Source organism: Tinamus guttatus, unplaced genomic scaffold, assembly GCF_059628265.1.
Source record: "Tinamus guttatus ecotype Peru unplaced genomic scaffold, ASM5962826v1 Tinamus_guttatus_pri_ptg000991l, whole genome shotgun sequence".
In the NCBI taxonomy this organism is placed as follows: domain Eukaryota; kingdom Metazoa; phylum Chordata; class Aves; order Tinamiformes; family Tinamidae; genus Tinamus; species Tinamus guttatus.
In genome coordinates this window covers 1-22,849 of record NW_028289525.1, presented here as the reverse complement: position 1 = coordinate 22,849, position 22,849 = coordinate 1, and the positions used below count along the sequence as shown (strand labels likewise).

Sequence of the window (22,849 nt, the reverse complement as noted above, 5' to 3'; positions counted from 1 at the left end):
CGTTGAGGGAAACGTTGGGTTTTGAGGTGCTCCAAGGTCGAAGAACCTGTTTTTTGGGTGCTCCTGGGCTGCTTCAACTCTGGGAGAGCATCTGGAAGGGCACCCATGGGTGCCACCGCCCATGGGGTGGAGGTTCATGGTGGTTCGTTGAGGGAAACATTGGGTTTTGGGTGCTCCAAGGTCAAAGAACCTGAGTTTTGGGTGCTCCTGGGCTACCTCAACTCCGGGGGTGCGTCCGGGGGCACCCATGGGTGCCACCGCCTACGAGTTGGTGCTCGAGGGTGGTTCGTTGAGGGCAGCGTTGGGTTTTGGGGTGCTCCAAGGTTGGAGAACCTGGTTTTGGGGTGCTCCTGGGCTACCTCAACTCTGGGGTGCGTCCGGGGGCACCCATGGGTGCCACCGCCCACGGGGTGGAGATTGAGGGCGGTTCATTGAGGGAAACGTTGGGTTTTGGGGTGCTCTGAGGTTGGAGAACGTGGTTTTGGGGTGATCTTGAGTGGGAGATGTTGGTTTTGGGGTACCCCAAGGTGAGTCTATGGGTTTGCGGGTGCCCCTAGGTTGGGTCTATGGGTCTAGGGGTACCCCTGGGTTGGGTCTATGAGTCTGGGGGTGCTCCTAGGTTGGGTCTATGGGTCTGGGGGTGCCCCAAGGTTGGATCTATGGGTCTGGAGGTGCCTCTGGGTTGGGTCTATGGGTCTGGAGGTGCCTCTGGGTTGGGTCTGTGGGTCTGGAGATGCCCTTGGGTTGGGTCTATGGGTCTGGAGGTGCCCTTGGGTTGGGTCTATGGGTCTAGGGGTACCCCTGGGTTGGGTCTATGGGTCTGGGGGTGCTCCTAGGTTGGGTCTGTGGGTCTGGGGGTGCCCCAAGGTTGGATCTATGGGTCTGGAGGTGCCTCTGGGTTGGGTCTATGGGTCTGGAGGTGCCTCTGGGTTGGGTCTGTGGGTCTGGAGATGCCCTTGGGTTGGGTCTATGGGTCTGGAGGTGCCCTTGGGTTGGGTCTATGGGTCTAGGGGTACCCCTGGGTTGGGTCTATGGGTCTGGGGGTGCTCCTAGGTTGGGTCTATGGGTCTGGGGGTGCCCCAAGGTTGGATCTATGGGTCTGGAGGTGCCCCTGGGTTGGGTCTATGGGTCTAGGGATGCTCCTAGGTTGGGTCTGTGGGTCTGGAGGTGCCCTTGGGTTGGGTCTATAGATCTAGGGGTGCTCCTAGGTTGGGTCTATGGGTCTGGAGGTGCCCCTGGGTTGGGTCTGTGGGTCTGGAGGTGCCTCTGCGTTGGGTCTATGGGTCTGGGGGTGCCCCCCGGGTGAGTGCCCCCCTTTTGGGTGCCCTGACCCCCCGTTCCCCACAGGCTTCGTGGGCTTCGCCCCCGCCATCGCCCGGCTCGTGGAGCGCTGGAAGTACCGGGACGACGACGACGACCAGCTCTTCTACACCCGCCTCTACCTGGACCCCCGGCTGCGGGTGAGAGGGGGACTCCAGGGACCCCCGGCAGCCCCGGGCGCCCCCCAAGTCACTCGGGGCTCCCCCAAGCAGAAAAACCCCTTGTTGTTCCCTTGTTTGGGTCACCCAATGCGTTGAGCGTCACCCAACGTGTTGAGCGTCACCCAACGTGTTGAGCGTCACCCAATGTGTTGAGCGTCACCCAACATGTTGAGCGTCACCCCATATGTTGAGGGTCGCCCAACGTGTTGAGTGTCCCTCCGTGTTTTGAGGGTCACCCAATGTGTTGAGGGTCACCCAACGCATTGAGTGTCGCCCAACATGTTGAGTGTCGTCCAATGCGTTGTCACCCAATGTGTTGAGAGTTATCTAACATGTTGAGCATCACCCAATGCGGTGAGCGTCACCTGATGCGTTGTCACTCAGTGTGTTAAGTGTCACCTAATGTGTTCAGCGTTACTTATCATGTTGAGAGTCGCCCAACGCGTTGAGTGTTACCGAGCGCATTGAGTGTCACCCAATGCATTGAGTGTTGCTCCATGCGTTGTTACCCAATGTGTTGAGCGTCACCCAATGTGTTGAGCGTCACCCAAAGCGTTGGGTGTCACCCAATCCATTGAGCGTCGCTCATTGTGTTGAGTGTCACCGAACACACTGAACGTCACTCAGGATGTCACCCAATGTATTGAGCGTTGCCCAACCTGTTGTCACCCAACGTGTTGAGTGTCACCCCATGTGCTGTCACCCAACGCACTGGGCGTCACCCAACGTCTAGACCGTCACCCAACGTGTTGAGCGTCACCCAATGTGTTGTCACCCAAAGTGTTGAGCATCACTCATGGTGTTCAGCATCACCCAATGCGTTGAGCGCCAACCAACGTGTTGAGCATCACCCAATGCGTTGAGTGTCACCCAACGTGTTGAGTGTCACCCCATGTGCTGTCACCCAACGCACTGGGCGTCACCCAACGTGTTGAGTGTCACCCAATGTGTTGAGTGTCACCTAACATGTTGAATGTCGCCCCATGTGTTGTCACCCAACGCACTGGGCGTCACCCAACGTGTAGACTGTCACCCAACGTGTTGAGTGTCACCCAAAACGTTGAGCGTCACCCAAAGCGTTGAGCGTCACCCAATGCGTTGAGTGTCACTCATCGCGTTGAGTGTCACCCAATGCGTTGAGCGTCACCCAACGTGTTGAGTGTCACCCCATGCGTTGTCACCCAACGCACTGGGCGTCACCCAACGTCTAGACCGTCACCCAACGTGTTGAGCGTCACCCAATGTGTTGTCACCCAAAGCGTTGAGCATCACTCATGGTGTTCAGCATCACCCAATGCGTTGAGCGCCAACCAACGTGTTGAGCGTCACCCAATGCATTGGGCGTCACCCAAAGCGTTGAGCGTCACCCAATGCGTTGAGCGTCACCCAACATGTTGAGTGTTTTTCCATGTGCTGTCACCCAACGCGTTGAGCGTCCGTCAACGTCTAGACTGTCACCCAACGTGTTGAGTGTCACTCAAAGCGTTGAGCGTCACTCATCGTGTTGAGCATCACCCAATGCGTTGAGTGTCACCCAATGTGTTGAGTGTCACCCAAAGTGTTGAGCATCACCCAATGTGTTGAGTGTCACCCAACATGTTGAATGTTGCCCAATGTGCTGTCACCCAACGCGTTGAGCGTCACCCACCATGTTGAGTGTCACCCAATGCTATGGGGAGCACCCAAATCCTGCTGACTCATTGGGGGGCACCCTGGAGACCCCCCCTCAAATATTCCTGACCCCCCCCAGGCGGAGCTGGGCCTGGCCCTGGATCACGGCTCCCAGATCTTCCAGAACCTCAACGGGGCCATCGGTGAGGGGGGGTCCCCAATTTGGGGGGGACATTGGGGGTCCCCGAGTTGAGGGGGACATTGGGGGTCCCCAAGTTGGGGGGGACATTGGGGGTCCCCAATTTGGGGGGGACATTGGGGATCCCCGAGTTGAGGGGGACATTGGGGGTCCCCAAGTTGGGGGGGACATTGGGGATCCCCAAGGTGAGGGAGGGACATTGGGGATCCCCAAGTTGGGGGGAGACATTGGGGGTCCCCAAGGTCGGGGGGGACATTGAGGGTCCCCAAGTTGAGGGGGACATTGGGGGTCCTCAAGTTGGGGGGGACATTGGGGGTCCTCAATTTGGGGGGGACATTGAGGGTCCCCAAGTTGGGAGGGACATTGGGGATCCCCAAGGTGGAGGGGACATTGGGGGTCCTCAAGTTGGGGGGGACATTGGGGGTCCCCAAGGTGGGGGAGGGACATTGGGGGTCTCCAAGTTGGGGGGGGACATTGGGGGTCCCTGAATTGAGGGGGACATTGGGGGTCCCCAAGTTGGGGGGGACATTGGGGGACATGGTGACATCATGGGAGGGGGACATTAGGGGACACCTTGAAATGGGGGGGGGGCATTGGGGGACATTGAGGGGACATGAGGGGGGGGTCTTAGTGCTGGGAGGGGACATGGGGGGGGACCCAGAATCGGGAGGGGGGTGGTGACAGAGGAGGGGACATTGGGGCACATGGGGAGGGGGGGTCTCCGTGCTGGGCAGGGCATTGGGAGGGGACCCCAGAATCAGGTGGTGACAGAGGAGGGGACATTGGGGGACATAGAGGGGACATGTGGGGGGGGGACATTGGGGACCTGGTGGCATCTGGGTGCTGGGGGAAGAACATTGGGGGGGTGGGGACAGCAGAGGGGACATTGAGGGGGGTGGCCCTGTTGTGGAGGGGGAGGGGACGCGTTGGGGACACTCGTGTCACCCCCCCCCCCCCCAAGACGAGGTGGTGCTGAAGTTCGAGCCGGGCCGCGTGCGGGCCCGAAACGTGGCCTACGACACCCTGCCCGTGGTGCTGCACGGCAACGGGCCCACCAAGGTACCCCCTGCACCCATGGGACCCCCCAGAACCCCCCCGGGACCCCCAGCACCCATGGGACCCCCCTGCACCCATGGGATCCCCTCAGAACCCGTGGGACCCCCCTGCACCCATGGGAACCCCTCAGAACCCCCCCGGGACTCCCTGCACCCATGGGACCCCCTGGGACCCATGGGATCCCCCTGCACCCATGGGAACCCCTCAGAACCCCCCCGGGACTCCCTGCACCCATGGGACCCCCTGGGACCCATGGGATCCCCCTGCACCCATGGGAACCCCTCAGAACCCCCCCGGGACTCCCTGCACCCATGGGACCCCCCTGCACCCATGGGACCCCCCGGAATCCCCCCGGGACCCCCAGCACCCATGGGAGCCCCCTGCACCCATGGGACCCCCCCACACCCTGCCCGTGGTGCTGCATGGCAACGGGCCCACCAAGGTACCCGTGGGACCCCCAGAACCCCCCTGGGACCCCCTGCACCCATGGGACACCCATGGGACCCCCCAGCACCCATGGGACCCCCCGGAACCCCCCCAGGACCCCCAGCTCCCATGGAACCCCCCCCAGCAGCTCCCATGGAACCCCCCCCAGGATCCATGGAACCCCGAGCACCCATGGGACCCCCCCCAGGACCTTGGATCCCCCCCACCCCCACCTCTCTGCACCCATGGGACCCCCACAGCATCTATGGGTCCCCCCCCAGGACCTTGGGGATCCCCCTCACCCCTCTGCACCCATGGAACCCCCCCAGGATCCATGGGACCCCCCCTGCACCCATGGGACATCCCCCAGCACCCATGGGACTCCCAGAGCCCCCCAGGACCCCCCAGCTCCCATGGAACCCCCCCCCCCCCAGGATCCATGGAACCCCCAGCACCCATGGGACCCCCCCAGCACCCGCCGTCACTCTCCCCATGGTGATCCACAACTGCGAATCGGCCCCCATGTGGGGACAACCCAGGGGGACCAGCAGGTGCAGAGGGTCCCAAGGGGGACATGGGGGGGCCTGGGTGGGGGTCTGGGCACCCGTGGGTCATGGGTGGGGGGCACCCATGTCCCCAAACACCCCCCATGTTCCCCCAGCTCCATCTCAACTATTTGGGCAACTACATCCCGGCCGGCTGGACCTACGAGGGCGGCTGTGGGGACTGCGACCCGCGACCTGCTGCCCCTCGAGGGGCTCCCGGTAGGGCTGGGGGCACCCTGGGGTGCCCGGGGGGGTGGCACGCCATGGGGCGCCCCACGGCGTCCTGTGGGTGCTGTTCCGTAGGGTCTTGGGTTGATCCGTTGGGTTGTGGTTGGGTTGGGGTGGTTTCTGGGGGTCCCATGGGTGCCCCATGGTGGCAGTGGGTGCTGGATGTGGTTGGGGGGTCCCATGGGTGATACCTAGGGGTGTTTGGGGGTCTATGGGGCGCCCCACGACGTCCTATGGGTGCTGCTCCGTAGGCTGTTGAGTTGATCCATTGGGTCAGTGGTTGGGTTGGGGGTGGTTTCTGGGGGGTCCCATGGGTGCCCCAGGGGTGTCCAGGGTGGCAGTGGGTGCTGGATGTGGGTGAGGGGTCCCATGGGTGATGCTCAGGGGTCTATGGGGTGCCCCATGGCGTCCTGTGGGTGCTGCTCCGTAGGGTCTTGGGTTGATCCGTTGGGTTGTGGTTGGGTTGGGGGTGGTTTCTGGGGGTCCCATGGGTGCCCCAGGGTGGTAGTGGGTGCTGGATGTGGTTGGGGGGGTCCCATGGGTGATACCTAGGGGTGTTTGGGTGTCTATGGGGCGCCCCACAGCGTCCTATGGGTGCTGCTCCGTAGGGTCTTGGGTTGATCCGTTGGGTGGTGGTTGGGTTGGGGGTGGTTTCTGGGGGTCCCGTGGGTGCCCCATGGTGGCAGTGGGTGCAGGATGTGGTTGGGGGGTCCCATGGGTGATACTCAGGGGTCTATGGGGCACCCCACAGCGTCCTATGGGTGCTGCTCCGTAGGGTCTTGGGTTGATCCGTTGGGTGGTGGTTGGGTTGGGGGTGGTTTCTGGGGGTCCCATGGGTGCCCCAGGGTGTCCAGGGTGGCAGTGGGTGCTGGATGTGGTTGGGGGGTCCCATGGGTGATACCTAGGGGTGTTTGGGGGTCTATGGGGCGCCCCACAGCATCCTATGGGTGCTTGCTCCGTAGGGTCTTGGGTTGATCTGTTGGGTGGTGGTTGGGTTGTTGGTGGTTTCTGGGGGTCCCATGGGTGCCCCAGGGTGGCAGTGGGTGCTGGATGTGGGTGGGGGTCCCATGGGAGATGCTCAGGGGTGTTTGGGGGTCTATGGGGGCGCCCCACGGCGTCCTGTGGGTGCTGCTCCGTAGGGTCTTGGTTGATCCGTTGGGTCATGGTTGGGTTGTTGGTGGTTTCTGGGGGTCCCATGGGTGCCCCAGGGTGTCCAGGGTGGCAGTGGGTGCAGGATGTGGGTGGGGGTCCCATGGGTGATGCTCAGGGGTGTTTGGGTATCTATGGGGTGCCCCACGGCGTCCTATGGGTGCTGCTCCGTAGGGTCTTGGGTTGATCCGTTGGGTGGTGGTTGGGTTGGGGGTGGTTTCTGGGGGTCCCATGGGTGCCCCAGGGTGTCCAGGGTGGCAGTGGGTGCTGGATGTGGTTGGGGGGTCCCATGGGTGATACCTAGGGGTGTTTGGGGGTCTATGGGGCGCCCCACAGCGTCCTATGGGTGCTGCTCCGTAGGGTCTTGGGTTGATCTGTTGGGTGGTGGTTGGGTTGTTGGTGGTTTCTGGGGGTCCCATGGGTGCCCCAGGGTGGCAGTGGGTGCTGGATGTGGGTGGGGGTCCCATGGGAGATGCTCAGGGGTGTTTGGGGTCTATGGGGCGCCCCACGGCGTCCTGTGGGTGCTGCTCCGTAGGGTCTTGGGTTGATCCGTTGGGTCATGGTTGGGTTGTTGGTGGTTTCTGGGGGTCCCATGGGTGCCCCAGGGTGTCCAGGGTGGCAGTGGGTGCAGGATGTGGGTGGGGGTCCCATGGGTGATGCTCAGGGGTGTTTGGGTATCTATGGGGTGCCCCACGGCGTCCTATGGGTGCTGCTCCGTAGGGTCTTGGGTTGATCCATTGGGTGGTGGTTGGTTGGGGGTGGTTTCTGGGGGTCCCATGGGTGCCCCAGGGTGTCCAGGGTGGCAGTGGGTGCTGGATGTGGTTGGGGGGGTCCCATGGGTGATGCTCAGGGGTCTGTGGGGCGCCCCATGGCGTCCTGTGGGTGCTGCTCCGTAGGGTCTTGGGTTGGTCCGTTGGGTGGTGGTTGGGTTGGGGGTGGTTTCCGGGGGTCCCATGGGTGGCCCAGGGTGTCCAGGGTGGCAGTGGGTGCTGGATGTGGGTGGGGGTCCCATGGGTGATGCTCAGGGGTCTATGGGGCGCCCCACGACATCCTATGGGTGCTGCTCCGTAGGCTGTTGAGTTGATCCGTTGGGTTGTGGTTGGGTTGGGGGTGGTTTCTGGGGGTCCCATGGGTGCCCCATGGTGGGCAGTGGGTGCTGGATGTGGTGTGGGGGTCCCATGGGTGATGCTCAGGGGTGTTTGGGTGTCTATGGGGTGCCCCACAGTGTCCTATGGGTGCTGCTCCATAGGCTCCCGTGTCCCACGGGGTTCTGGGTGTCCCTTGATGTCCCGGATGTCCCACGAGGTTCCAGGGTGTCCCATGATGCTCCAGGATGTCCCATGATGTCCCGGGATGTCCCAAGGGGCCCAGGATGTCCCGGGATGTCCCCCGCCGTTCCGGGCCCCCCGTGACGTCCCCTCGCTGTCCCCGCAGCTGCCGCGGCTGCTCCTGGGGGTGTTCGTGGAGCAGCCGACCCCCTTCCTGCCCCAGTTCCTCGAGCGCCTCCTGGCCCTGGACTATCCCCGGGGAGCGGATGGGGCTCTTCCTGCACAACGCCGTGAGCCGGCCCCGCCCCCTGACCCCTGACCCCGCCCCCTGACCTCTGACCCCGCCCCGACCTCTGACCTTGACCCCTGAACCCGCCCCCGACCTCGACCCTGACCCCGCCCCCTGACCTCGACTCCTGACCCTGCCCCTGACCCCGCCCCCGACCTCTGACCCCCACCCCCTGACCTCACCCCGACCTCGACCCCGCCCCCTGACCTCACCCCGACCTCGACCCCTAACCCCTGACCCCGCCCCTGACCTCGACTCCTGACCCTGCCCCCTGACCTCAACCCCTGACCCCGACCTCTGACCCCGCCCCCTGACCTGATCCTGACCTTGATTCCTGACCTCGACCCCTGTCCTTGATCCCTGACCTCGGCCCCTGACCTAAACCCTTGACCTTGGTCTCTGACCTTGACCCCCTGACCTGGTGCCTGACCCCAACCTCTGACTTTGACCCTGATCCCTGACCCCCCCTAAGCCTTGAGCTCTGACCCTCAACCCGTGACCTTGACCTCTGGCGTCAACCCCTGACCTCTGACCAGTGACCCTTGACCTCTGACCTCAACCCCTGACATTGGCCCCTGACCGCTGACCTTGACCCTGACCCCAATAGCTGACCTTGACCCTGATGCCTGACCCCCCCAACCCCTGACCTTGACCTCTGACCCCTCAACCCCTGACCTTGACCCCGATCTCTGAAGCGACCTGCGACCCCTGACCCCGAGCTGGATCCCTGACCCCCAATCTCTGATCTCTGACCCCTGACCTTGACCCCGACCTTCATCTCTGACCCAACTCTGACCCCTGACCTCCAACCTCTGACCCCGAAGCTGACCCTGACCCCCTGATCCTAGGCCCTGACCCAGACCTTTGACCCTGATCCCTGACCCGACCCCTGACCTCTGACCCCGACCCTTGACCCCTAACCCCTGACCCTTCCCCCCCGGGAAGGGGGAGTGTCCTCTGACCTTTGACCCCTGCCTGGGACACCCCTGATGCCCCTTTGACCCCTCCTCCCCCCGCCCCAACCCGTGACCCGTGACCCCCAGGTGCCCCCTTGACCCCAACCGGGGCCCCCGGGTGACCCTTGACCCCCAGGAGGTCCCACGTGTCCCCTTGACCCCCCAGCCCATCCATTGGGGGGGGGGATGTCCCTTGACCCCTTGACCCCATGACCCCCTGACCCTTGACCCCCAGGAGGTCCCACGTGTCCCCTTGACCCCCCAGCCCATCCACTGGGGGGGAGGGGGGGATGTCCCTTGACCCCATGACCCCCTCACCCCCTGACCCTTGACCCCTGACCCCGCAGGAGGTCCCACGTGTCCCCTTGACGCCCCAGCCCATCCATTGTGGGGGGGGGGATGTCCCTTGACCCCATGACCCCGTGACCCTTGACCCCCAGGAGGTCCCACATGTCCCCTTGACCCCCCAGCCCATCCACTGGGGGGGGGGGATGTCACTTGACCCCCCCCAAAGAGTGGGGGGACCCCAAGCAGGGGGGGAGGGGGGCTGCCCCTTGACCTCATGACCCCATGACCCCCTGACCCTTGACCCCCAGGAGGTCCCACGTGTCCCCTCGACCCCCCAGCCCATCCATTGGGGGGGAGGGGGGGATGTCCCTTGACCCCCCCCAAAGAGTGGGGGGACCCCAAGGCGGGGAGGGGGGCTGACCCCTGACCCCATGACCCCTTGACCCCATGACCCCTTGACCCCATGACCCCTTGACCCCTGACCCTTGACCCCCAGGAGGTGTGTCACGAGCCCCACGTGGCGGCCGCCTGGCCCCGGCTGCGCGAGGCCTTCGCGACGCTGCAGCTCGTGGGGCCCGAGGAGGCGCTGGGGCCGGGGGAGGCGCGGGACATGGCCATGTGCGTGGGGACATGGGGGGATATGGGGGGATATGGGGGGATATGGCCATGTGCGTGGGGACATGGGGGGATATGGGGGACATGGGAGACATGGGGACATGGCCATGTGCGTGGGGACATGGGGACGTGGGGGGATATGGGGACATGGGGGGGCATGGGGGGACATGGGGGGATATGGGGGGACATGGGGGGATATGGGGGGATATGGGGACGTGGGGACATGGGGACATGGGGGGATATGGGGGGACATGGGGACATGGCCATGTGCGTGGGGACATGGGGACGTGGGGGGATATGGGGGGATATGGGGACGTGGGGACATGGGGGGACATGGGGGGATATGGGGGATATGGGGGACATGGGGACGTGGGGACATGGCCGTGTGCGTGGGGACATGGGGACGTGGGGACATGGGGGGATATGGGGACATGGGGATGTGGGGACATGGGGGGACATGGGGACATGGGGACATGGGGGGATATGGGGACATGGGGGGATATGGGGACACAGGGACATGGCCATGTGCGTGGGGACATGGGGACATGGGGGGGCATGGGGACGTGGGGACATGGGGGGATATGGGGGACATGGGGGGATATGGGGGACATGGGGACATGGCCGTGTGCGTGGGGACATGGGGACATGGGGGGATATGGGGACATGGGGACGTGGGGACATGGGGACGTGGGGACATGGGGACATGGGGGGATATGGGGACATGGGGACATGGGGACATGGCCATGTGCGTGGGGACATGGGAGGGACACGGGGGGACATGGGGGGATATGGGAACATGGAGGGGGTATGGGGACACAGGGACATGGCCATGTGCATGGGGACATGGGGACATGGGGGACATGTGGGATATGGAGGGACATGGGGACACAGGGAAATGGGAGGACATGGGGGGGATGGAGGCAGACGTGGAGGGACGTTGTGACCTGGGGAGGACACGGAGGGACGTGGGGGACACGGAGGGACATGGGGGACATGGAGGGACATGGGGGACACGGAGGGACCCGGGTGACACCGGCCGTGTCCCGCAGGGACGTGTGTCGCCGGGACCCGCGCTGCCAGCTCTACGTGTCCCTGGACGGGGACGTGTCCCTGCGGCACCCGGGGACCCTGCGGGCGCTGCTGCGGCAGAACCGGTGAGGGGGGACGGGGACCCCCCGGGACACCCCCGGGACACCCGTGTGACACCCCGGGACACCCCGGGACACCCGTGTGACACCCGTGTGACACCCCTGGGACACCCGTGTGACACCCCCGTCCCCAAGACACCCATGGGACACCCGTGTGACACCCCTGGGACACCCCTGGGACACCCGTGTGACACCCCCGTCCCCAAGACACCCATGGGACACCCATGTGACACCCCGGGACACCCCTGGGACACCCGTGTGACACCCCTGGGACACCCGTGTGACACCCCCGTCCCCAAGACACCCGTGGGACACCCGTGTGACACCCCCGGGACACCCATGTGACACCCTGGGACACCCGTGTGACACCTCTGGGACACCCGTGTGACACCCCCGTCCCCAAGACACCCGTGGGACACCTGTGTGACACCCCCGGGACACCCATGTGACACCCTGGGACACCCGTGTGACACCTCTGGGACACCCGTGTGACACCCCCGTCCCCAAGACACCCATGGGACACCCGTGTGACACCCCCGGGACACCCCTGTGACACCCGTGTGACACCCTGGGACACTCCCAGGACACCCTCAGGACACCCATGTGACACCCCCGGGACACCCCTGTGACACCCCCGTGACACCCCGGGACCCCCTGGGACACCCCTGGGACACCCCTGGGACACCTGTGTGACACCCTCGTCCCTAAGACACCCTTGGACACCCCCATGACACCCCCAGGACACCCCCATGACACCCCTTGGACACCCGTGTGACACCCCGGGACACCCCCGTGACACCCCCGGGACACCTCCGTGACACCCGTGTGACACCCCGGGACACCCGTGTGACACCCGTGTGACACCCCTGGGACACCCGTGTGACACCCCCCGTCCCCAAGACACCCATGGGACACCCGTGTGACACCCCCGGGACACCCCTGTGACACCCGTGTGACACCCCGGGACACTCCCAGGACACCCTCAGGACACCCATGTGACACCCCCGTCCCCAAGACACCCCTGTGACACCCCCATGACACCCCGGGACACCCCGGGACCCCCTGGGACACCCCTGGGACACCCCTGGGACACCTGTGTGACACCCCTGTGACACCCCTGTCCCTAAGACACCCTTGGACACCCCCATGACACCCCCAGGACACCCCCATGACACCCCTTGGACACCCCTGGGACACCCGTGTGACACCCTGGGACACCCCTGGGACACCCTGGGACCCCCCCAGGACACCCCGGGACACCCTGGGACACCCCTGGGACACCCGCGTGACACCCCCGGGACACCCCTGTGACACCCCCGTCCCCAAGACCCCCCCCAGGACTCCCCCCCATCCAAAAATCCCCCCCGATTCCCCCTCCGGGACCCCACCCAGGACCCTTCATTAGCCAACCAGTAACCGTCACTAGCCACTCACTAACTACCCGCTAACCATCAGTAGCCACTCACTAACCATCACTAACCAGTCACTAACCATCATTAGCCACTCACTAAACTTGACTAGCCCTCCCCATCCCTCACTAGCCCCTCCCCATCCCTCCCTAACCCCTCCCCATCCCTCCCTAGCCCCTCCCCATCCTCACTAGCCCCTCCCCATCCTCACTAGCCCCTCCCCATCCCTCCCTAACCCCTCCCCATCCCTCACTAGCCCCTCCCCATCCCTCCCTAGCCCCTCCCCATCCCTCCCTAACCCCTCCCATCCCTCACTAGCCCCTCCCCATCATTTGCCCCTCCCCATCCCTCACTAGCCCCACCCCATCCCTCCCTAGCCCCTCCCCATCCCTCCCTAGCCCCACCCCATCCCTCCCTAGCCCCTCCCCATCCCTCCCTAGCCCCTCCCCATCCCTCACTAGCCCCTCCCCATCCCTCCCTAGCCCCTCCCCATCCCTCCCTAGCCCCTCCCCACCCCTCCCTAGCCCCTCCCCATCCTCACTAGCCCCTCCCCATCCCTCCCTAGCCCCTCCCCATCCCTCACTAGCCCCTCCCCATCCCTCCCTAGCCCCTCCCCATCCCTCCCTAGCCCCTCCCCATCCTCACTAGCCCCTCCCCATCCCTCCCTAGCCCCTCCCCATCCTCACTAGCCCCTCCCCATCCCTCCCTAGCCCCTCCCCACCCCACCCCAGCCCCTCCCCATCGCTCCCTAGCCCCTCCCCATCCCTCCCTAACCCCTCCCATCCCTCACTAGCCCCTCCCCATCATTTGCCCCTCCCCATCCCTCACTAGCCCCACCCCATCCCTCCCTAGCCCCTCCCCATCCCTCCCTAGCCCCACCCCATCCCTCCCTAGCCCCTCCCCATCCCTCACTAGCCCCTCCCCATCCCTCACTAGCCCCTCCCCATCCCTCACTAGCCCCTCCCCATCCCTCCCTAGCCCCTCCCCATCCCTCACTAGCCCCTCCCCATCCCTCACTAGCCCCTCCCCATCCCTCCCTAGCCCCACCCCATCCCTCCCTAGCCCCTCCCCATCCCTCCCTAGCCCCACCCCATCCCTCCCTAGCCCCTCCCCATCCCTCACTAGCCCCTCCCCATCCCTCACTAGCCCCTCCCCATCCCTCACTAGCCCCTCCCCATCCCTCCCTAGCCCCTCCCCATCCCTCCCTAGCCCCTCCCCATCCCTCACTAGCCCCTCCCCACCCCTCACTAGCCCCTCCCCATCCCTCCCTAGCCCCACCCCATCCCTCCCTAGCCCCTCCCCATCCCTCCCTAGCCCCTCCCCATCCCTCACTAGCCCCTCCCCACCCCTCACTAGCCCCTCCCCACCCCTCACTAGCCCCTTCCCATCCCTCACTAGCCCCTCCCCATCCCTCACTAGCCCCTCCCCATCCCTCCCTAACCCCTCCCCATCCCTCCCTAGCCCCTCCCCATCCCTCACTAGCCCCTCCCCATCCTCACTAGCCCCTCCCCATCCCTCAATAGCCCCTCCCCATCCCTCCCTAGCCCCTCCCCATCCCTCACTAGCCCCTCCCCATCCCTCACTAGCCCCTCCCCCTCCCTCCCTAGCCCCTCCCCATCCCTCCCTAGCCCCTCCCCACCTCTCACTAGCCCCTCCCCATCCCTCCCTAGCCCCTCCCCATCCCGCACTAGCCCCTCCCCATCCCTCCCTAGCCCCTCCCCATCCCTCACTAGCCCCTCCCCATCCCTCCCTAGCCCCTCCCCATCCCTCACTAGCCCCTCCCCACCTCTCACTAGCCCCTCCCCATCCCTCACTAGCCCCTCCCCATCCCTCCCTAGCCCCTCCCCCTCCCTCCCTAGCCCCTCCCCATCCCTCCCTAGCCCCTCCCCACCTCTCACTAGCCCCTCCCCATCCCTCCCTAGCCCCTCCCCATCCCTCACTAGCCCCTCCCCACCCCACCCTAACCCCTCCCCGTCCCTCCCTAGCCCCTCCCCCTCCCTCCCTAGCCCCTCCCCATCCCTCCCTAGCCCCTCCCCACCTCTCACTAGCCCCTCCCCATCCCTCCCTAGCCCCTCCCCATCCCTCACTAGCCCCTCCCCACCCCTCCCTAACCCCTCCCCGTCCCTCACTAGCCCCTCCCCATCCCTCCCTAGCCCCTCCCCATCCCTCACTAGCCCCTCCCCATCCCTCCCTAGCCACGCCCCATCCCTCACTAGCCACGCTCCCTCCCCGCAGGCCCATCCTGGCCCCGCTGCTCTCGCGGCCCGGCAAGCTCTGGTCCAACTTCTGGGGGGCGCTGAGCCCCGAGGGCTACTACGCCCGCTCCGAGGACTACGTGGACATCGTGCAGGGCAAGCGGAGGTGAGCCCCGCCCCCCGGCCCGGACACGCCCCCTTTGGCGAGGGACACGCCCCCTTTGGCGAGGACACGCCCGCAAATGAGCTCCTCCCCTTCCCCCCCCCCCTCGGGCTACTCCGTTCCCCTCCTAGGAGCCGCAGGGGCTTTGGAAGCCCCGCCCCCGACCTGGGACACGCCTCCCGACACAGGACACGCCCCCTTTGGCGAAGACACGCCCCCTTTGGCGAGGACACGCCCCCAAATGAGCTCTTCCCTCCCCCCTGCCTCAGGCTACTCCATTCCCCTCTTGGGAGCCGCAGGGGCTTTGGAAGCCCCGCCCCCAACCTGGGACACGCCCCCCAAACCGGGGCACGCCCCCTTTGGCGAGGACACGCCCCCAAATGAGCTCTTCCCTCCCCCCTGCCCCAGGCTACTCCATTCCCCTCTTGGGAGCCGCAGGGGCTTTGGAAGCCCCGCCCCCAACCTAGGACACCTCCCCTGACCCGGGACACGCCCCTCGACCAGGGACACTCCCCCTTTGGTGAGGACCCGCCCCCTTTGGCGAGGGCACGCCCCCAAATGAGCTCCTCCCCTTCCCCCCCTCGGGCTACTTCGTTCCCCTCCTGGGAGCCACAGGGGCTTTGGAAGCCCCTCCCCTGACCTGGGACACGACCCCCCGACCCGGACACGCCCCCTTGGCCAAGGACACGCCCCTAAATGAGCCGCTCCCCCCCACCCACCCCTTGCCTCCTGGCTGCCGCTTCCCCATCCTGGGATCGGCCGGGGCTGTGGAAACTCCGCCCCCTTTGTGTGAGGACACGCCTCCCATCCGAGGACACGCCCCCTTTGGACTAGGACACGCCCCCAAATGAGCTCACTCTTCCCCGCCCCCCTCCCTGCCCCCGGCTGCCGCTTTGTCCTGCTGGGGGCTGCAGGCGCTTTGGAAGCCCCGCCCCTTTATGCCCGAGGCCACGCCCCCAGGGTAGCCCCGCCCCCAGCTGCTCTCCACAGGCCAATGAAGAAAGAGATGGGCTGGTGTGGGTGGGGCGGGGCTTGCTGGAGAGTGGGCGGTGCTAATGAGTAGGGGAGGGGCCTGGCAGAGTGGGCGGGGCCTGGTGAAAAGTGGGCGGGATCTGTTGGAGAGTACGGGTGGGTCATCTCGACAGGGGGCGGGGCTAGCAGAGAGGGCGGGATCTGTCAGAAAAGCCGGGGGAGGGCGAGCAAAGAGAGGGCGGAGCTAGAGCTGAGTGGGCGTGTCCGTGGGGGGGCGTGTCCCGTTGTCCTGGGGGGCGGCCCTGGGGGGGCGTGGCCGTGTGTGGGGGCGTGTCTAACGCCGTGGTGGGCGTGGCCTGCGTGGCCCATTGAGGGGTGGGGGGGCGATTAGCGGCAGGATTAGGGCCATGGGTGTAGGCGTGGCTAACTCCGCGGTGGGCGGGGCTAGCGTATAGGTGGGCGGGGCTAGCGTATAGGTGGGCGGAGCCTGCATAGCCCATGGGGGGGTTAGCAGCAGGGCTGGCCCTGGGGGAGGGTGGCCATGGGTGTGGGCGTGTCTACCGCCTCAGTGGGCGGGACTAACGCCTCGGGGGCGTGGCTGACGCCGCGGTGGGCGGGGCCTGCGTAGCCCATGGAGGGGGGGTTAGCGGCAGGGCTGGCCCTGGGGGAGGGTGGCCATGGGTGTAGGCGGGGCTAACTCCGCGGTGGGTGGGGCCAACTCCGCGGGGGGGTGTGGCTAGCGCCTCGGGGGCGTGGCTAACACCGCAGGGGGCGGGGCCTGCGTAGCCCATTGAGGGGACAGAGCGGGTGGTTATTGGCAGGGCTGGCCCTAGGGGAGGGTGGCCATGGGTGTGGGCGGGGCTAACTCCGCGGTGGCGGGGCTAAGGCCTCGGGGGCGTGGCTAACGCCTCGGTGGGCGGGGCCTCCCCGCAGGGGCGTGTGGAACGTGCCCTACGTGAGCCAGGCCTACGCGGTGCAGGGGGGGACCCTGCGGCGCCAGCTCAGCGCCCGGCGCCTCTTCGCGCTCGAGGACACCGACCCGGACATGGCCTTCTGCCGCAGCGCCCGCGAGCGGGTACGTGTCACCAAGGGTCACCCGGTGTCACCAAGGGTCACCCAGTGTCACCAAAGTGTCCCCAAGGGTCCCTGACTCCCCTTTTGGGGACCTCAACCCCAACATGGCCTTCTGCCGCAGCGCCCGCGAGCGGGTACGTGTCCCCAAGGGTCACCTGGTGTCACCAAGGGTCACTCAGTGTCCCCAAGTGTCCCCAAAGTGTCCCCAAGGGTCCCTGACCCTCCTTTTGGGGACCTTAACCCCGACATGGCCTTCTGCCGCAGCGCCCGCGAGCGGGTACGTGTCACCGAGGTGTCCCCAAGGGTCACCTGGTGTCACCAGGGGTCACCAAGGGTCACCCGGTGTCACCAAAGTGTCCCCAAGGGTCCCTCACCCCCCTCTTGGGGACCCCGACATGGCCTTCTGCCGCAGCGCCCGCGAGCGGGTACGTGTCACCAAGGTGTCCCCAAGGGTCACCTGGTGTCCCCAAGGGTCACCCAGTGTCACCAAAGTGTCCCCAAGGGTCCCTGACCCTCCTTTTGGGGACCTTAACCCCAACATGGCCTTCTGCCACAGCGCCCGCGAGCGGGTACGTGTCACCGAGGTGTCCCCAAGGGTCACCTGGTGTCCCCAAAGTGTCCCCAAGGGTTCCTGACCCTCCTTTTGGGGACCCCAACATGGCCTTCTGCCACAGCGCCCGCGAGCGGGTACGTGTCACCAAGGGTCACCTGGTGTCACCAGGGGTCACCCGGTGTCACCAAAGTGTCCCCAAGGGTCCCTGACCCTCCTTTTGGGGACCTTAACCCCGACATGGCCTTCTGCCGCAGCGCCCGCGAGCGGGTACGTGTCACCAAGGGTCACCCAGTGTCCCCAAGGTGTCACCCAGGGTCACCTGGTGTCACCAAGGGTCACCCAGTGTCCCCAAGGTGTCCCCAAGGGTCTGTGACCCCGCTCTTGGGGACCGCGACATGGCCTTCTGCCACAGCGCCCGTGAGTGGGTACGTGTCACCTGGTGTCCCCAAGGGTCACCCCGTGTCACCAAGGTGTCCCCAAGGTGTCACCCAGGGTCACTCAGTGTCCCCAAGTGTCCCCAAAGTGTCCCCAAGGGTCCCTGACCCTCCTTTTGGGGACCTCAACCTCAACATGGCCTTCTGCCGCAGCGCCCGCGAGCTGGTACGTGTCACCGAGGTGTCCCCAAGGGTCACCTGGTGTCCCCAAAGTGTCCCCAAGGGTCCCTGACCCTCCTTTTGGGGACCCCAACATGGCCTTCTGCCGCAGCGCCCGCGAGCGGGTACGTGTCCCCAAGGGTCACCTGGTGTCACCAAAGTGTCCCCAAGGGTCCCTGACCCCCTCTTGGGGACCCCGACCCCGACATGGCCTTCTGCCGCAGCGCCCGCGAGCGGGTACGTGTCACCGAGGTGTCCCCCAGGGTCACCTGGTGTCCCCAAGGGTCACCCCGTGTCACCAAGGTGTCCCCAAGGGTCACCCCGTGTCACCAAGGGTCACTTGGTGTCCCCAAGGTGTCCGCAAGGGTCCCTGACTCCCCTTTTGGGGACCTCAACCCCAACATGGCCTTCTGCCGCAGCATCCGCGAGCGGGTACGTGTCCCCAAGGGTCACCTGGTGTCACCAAGGTGTCCCCAAGGGTCACCTGGTGTCATCAAGGTGCCCCCAAGGGTCCCCAAGGTGTCCCCGAGGTGTCCCCAAGGGTCCCTCATTCCCCTTTTGGGGACACTGACCCCGACATGGTCTTCTGCTGCAGCGCCCTGAGTGTCACCCGGTGTCACCAAGATGTCCCTAGGGTGTCCCCAACCCACCTCACTGTTGTCCCCCCCCCCCAGGGCGTTTTCCTGCATGTCACCAACCGCGAGGACTTTGGGCACTTGGTGGCCACGGCCCAGTACAACGTGTCCGTCTGCACCCGGACCTGTGGCAGCTGCAGGACAACCCCCTGGTGAGTCCCCGTGTCCCCAAGTGTCCCTTGTCAACCCCCTCTGCCACCTCCCCAACCCCCTGGTGGGTCCCCGTGTCCCCAAGTGTCCCCTGTCACCCCCCTCTGCCACCTCCTCAACCCCCTGGTGAGTCCCCGTGTCCCCAAGTGTCCCCTGTCACCCCCCCTCGCCACCTCCCCAACCCCTGGTGAGTCCCCGTATCCCCAAGTGTCCCCTGTCACCCCCCTCTGCCACCTCCCCAACCCCTGGGGTGTCCCCATGTCCCCAAGTGTCCCCTGTCGCCACCCTCTGCCACCTCCCCAACCCCTGGGGTGTCCCCATGTCCCCAAGTGTCCCCTGTCACCTCCCCCTGCCACCTCCTCAACCCCCTGGTGAGTCCCCGTGTCCCCAAGTGTCCCCTGTCACCCCCCCCCGCCACCTCCCCAACCCTGGTGAGTCCCCGTGTCCCCAAGTGTCCCCTGTCACCCCCCTCTGCCACCTCTTCAACCCCCTGGTGAGTCCCCGTGTCCCCAAGTGTCCCCTGTCACCCCCCCCCGCCACCTCCCCAACCCCTGGTGAGTCCCCGTGTCCCAAGTGTCCCCTGTCACCTCCCTCTGTCACCTCCTCAACCCCCTGGGGGGTCCCAGGATCTCCAGTAATTCCCAGTAACTCCCAGTGCCCCCCGAATTGTCCCAGTGCCCCCTGGTTGTCCCGGTGTCCCCAATCATCCCAGTGTCCCCCTCAGTCGTCCCGGTGTCCCCAGTGACGGTATCTGTCCCCAGGACTGGGAGGACAAGTATCTCCATGAGAACTACAGCCGCATCTTCGACGAGGATCTCTACGAGGAGGTACCCCTGGGGACAGGGTGACACCTTGGGGACAACCCCCCCCCAGACCTCGGCATGTCCCCAGACCTGGGGGAACGTCCCCAAAAGTCCTTTGGGCCTTGGGGACCTTCCCTGGAGTTTGGAATGGATCTTGGGGACCTTCTGGGGACCTTCTGGAGATCCCCCAGTCACAGAGATGGACCCAAGGGACCTCCCAGATGCAAGGATGGATCTTGGGGACCTTCTGGGGACCTTCTGGGGGACCCCCCAGTCACAGAGATGGACCCATGGGACCTCCCAGATCCAAGGATGGGTCTTGGGGACCTCCTGGGGACCTCCAAGACCCAGGGATGGACCCAAGGGACCCCCCAGATCTGAGGATGGACCTCAGGGACCTACTGGGGACCTCCAAGACCCAGGGATGGACACAAGGGACCCCCCAGATCCAAGGATGGATCTTGGGGACCTCCTGGGGACCTCCAAGACCCAGGGATGGACACAAGGGACCCCCCAAATCTGAGGATGGACCTCAGGGACCTACTGGGGACCTCCAAGACCCAGGGATGGACCCAAGGGACCCCCCAGATCCAAGGATGGATCTTGGGGACCTTCTGGGGACCTTCTGGAGATCCCCCAGTCACAGAGATGGACCCAAGGGACCTCCCAGATGCAAGGATGGATCTTGGGGACCTTCTGGGGACCTTCTGGGGGACCCCCCAGTCACAGAGATGGACCCATGGGACCTCCCAGATCCAAGGATGGGTCTTGGGGACCTCCTGGGGACCTCCAAGACCCAGGGATGGACCCAAGGGACCCCCCAGATCTGAGGATGGACCTCAGGGACCTACTGGGGACCTCCAAGACCCAGGGATGGACACAAGGGACCCCCCAGATCCAAGGATGGATCTTGGGGACCTCCTGGGGACCTCCAAGACCCAGGATGGACACAAGGGACCCCCCAAATCTGAGGATGGACCTCAGGGACCTACTGGGGACCTCCAAGACCCAGGGATGGACCCAAGGGACCCCCCAGATCCAAGGATGGATCTTGGGGACCTCCTGGGGACCTCCAAGACCCAGGGATGGACACAAGGGACCCCCCAGATCCAAGGATGGATCTTGGGGACCTCCTGGGGACCTCCAAGACCCAGGGATGGACACAAGGGACCCCCCAAATCTGAGGATGGACCTCAGGGACCTACTGGGGACCTCCAAGACCCAGGGATGGACCCAAGGGACCCCCCAGATCCAAGGATGGATCTTGGGGACCTTCTGGGGACCCCCAAGACCCAGGGATAGATCCAAGGGACCTGCCAGATCCAAGGATGGACCTTGAGGACACCAAGGGACACCCCCAGATCCAAGGATGGACCTCAGGGACCTACTGGGGACCTCCAAGACCCAGGGATGGACCCAAGGGACCCCCTAGATCCAAGGATGGATCTTGGGGACCTTCTGGGGACATTCTGGACCCCCCCAGTACTCCAAGACGGATCTTGGGGACCGTCAGGACCTCCCCAAATCCAGTGATGGCCCTTGGGGACCTCTGGGGGGACTCAGGAATGGACCCTGAGGACCCAGGCGGGTCCCATCGTCTGTGTCACCCTGGGGGGGACAGTTGGCGTCCCCAAGGGTTTGGAGGTCCTCTCCAGCCCTGTGTTGTCCCCTCCTTGTCCCCAGCCCTGCCCAGACGTCTACTGGTTCCCGCTCTTCTCCAAGCACCTGTGTGACGAGTTGGTGGCCGAAGCGGAGCATTATGGGAAGTGGAGCATGGGCAATGAGGTGACGACACGCATGGGTGTCCCCCACTCCAAAATATCCTGGACACCCCTCCAAAAACCAGGATGGAACCGATGGTGGCCCAGGGGTGGATGTGGTGGTGGCCCTGGGTTGGGCATGATGGTGGCACCAGGATGGCCATGGTGGTGGCCATGGTGGTGGCACCAGAATGGACATAGTGGTGGTCATCTCAGGGTGACCATGATGGTGGTGGCTTCAAGATGGACATAGTAGTGGTGGCTTCAAGATGGACATGGTGGTGGCCCCAGGGTGGTGACACCACGATGGACATAGTGGTGGTGGCCCCAAGGTGGCCATGGTGGTGGCCCCAGGGTAGTGATGCCAGGATGGACATAGTGGTGGTGGCTTCAAGATGGACATAGTGGTGGCCCCAGGGTGGTGATGGCTTCAAGATGGACATAGTGGTGGTGGCTTCAAGATGGACATGGTGGTGGCCCCAGGGTGGTGACGCCAGGATGGGACATAGTGGTGGTGGCCCCAAGGTGGCCATGGTGGTGGCCCCAGGGTAGTGATGCCAGGATGGACATAGTGGTGGTGGCTTCAAGATGGACATAGTGGTGGCCCAAGGGTGGTGACACCATGATGGACATAATGGTGGTGGCCCCAAGGTGGCCATGGTGGTGGCCCTAGGAGGGACATGGTGGCGGCCCCAGGGTAGTGATGCCAGGATAGACACAGTGGTGGTGGCTTCAAGATGGACATAGTGGTGGCCCCAGGGTGGTGACACCACAGTGGACATAGTGGTGGTGGCCATGGTGGTGGCCCCAGGAGGGACGTGGTGGTGGCTTCAAGATGGACATGGTGGTGGCCCCGGGGTGGTGGCCCCAGGGTGGCCATGGCGGTGGCCCTGGGCTAGACGAGGTGGCCCTGGGTGCCCCCTTCCCGCCCTGGTGACACTCTGGTGACAACCCAGGGGACGCCGGCGGGGGAGACGGTGGCCCTGGGGCTATTGGGGCTGGAGGGCACCTGGCAACGGGCCCTGCGGCGCCACGTGGCCCCCGTGGCCCAGAAGCTCTTCCCGGGCTACCACACCAAGGTGGGCGGGGCCAGGGGGCGGGGCCTGGCGTGGTGGGCGGGGCCAGGGGGTGGGGTTACATGGAGGGAAAGGGGCTGGCAACTGGGAAGGGGGCGGGGCTGCAAGGAAGGGGGCGGGGCCGGGGGAGGGGAGGAGCTGAGGGGGCGTGGTCTAGGTGTCTGGGGGCGGGACCACATGGGTGGGAAAGAAGGGCTGGAAGGGGGT

General features: G+C 65.4%; 1 pseudogene across 1 annotated transcript; it reads left to right on the top strand.

The window, feature by feature from the left end:
- The first annotated feature begins 247 nt into the window (after positions 1–247).
- LOC104580332 (multifunctional procollagen lysine hydroxylase and glycosyltransferase LH3-like) lies at positions 248–22,677 on the top strand (annotated as a pseudogene). Its single transcript, XR_015914219.1, has 14 exons — positions 248–284; positions 1,348–1,460; positions 3,232–3,295; positions 4,253–4,350; positions 5,435–5,508; positions 8,105–8,253; positions 9,993–10,114; positions 11,161–11,265; positions 14,904–15,029; positions 16,932–17,073; positions 18,893–19,005; positions 19,765–19,830; positions 21,490–21,591; positions 22,523–22,677. The product of XR_015914219.1 is annotated as a multifunctional procollagen lysine hydroxylase and glycosyltransferase LH3-like (transcript).
- The last annotated feature ends 172 nt before the right edge of the window (positions 22,678–22,849 follow it).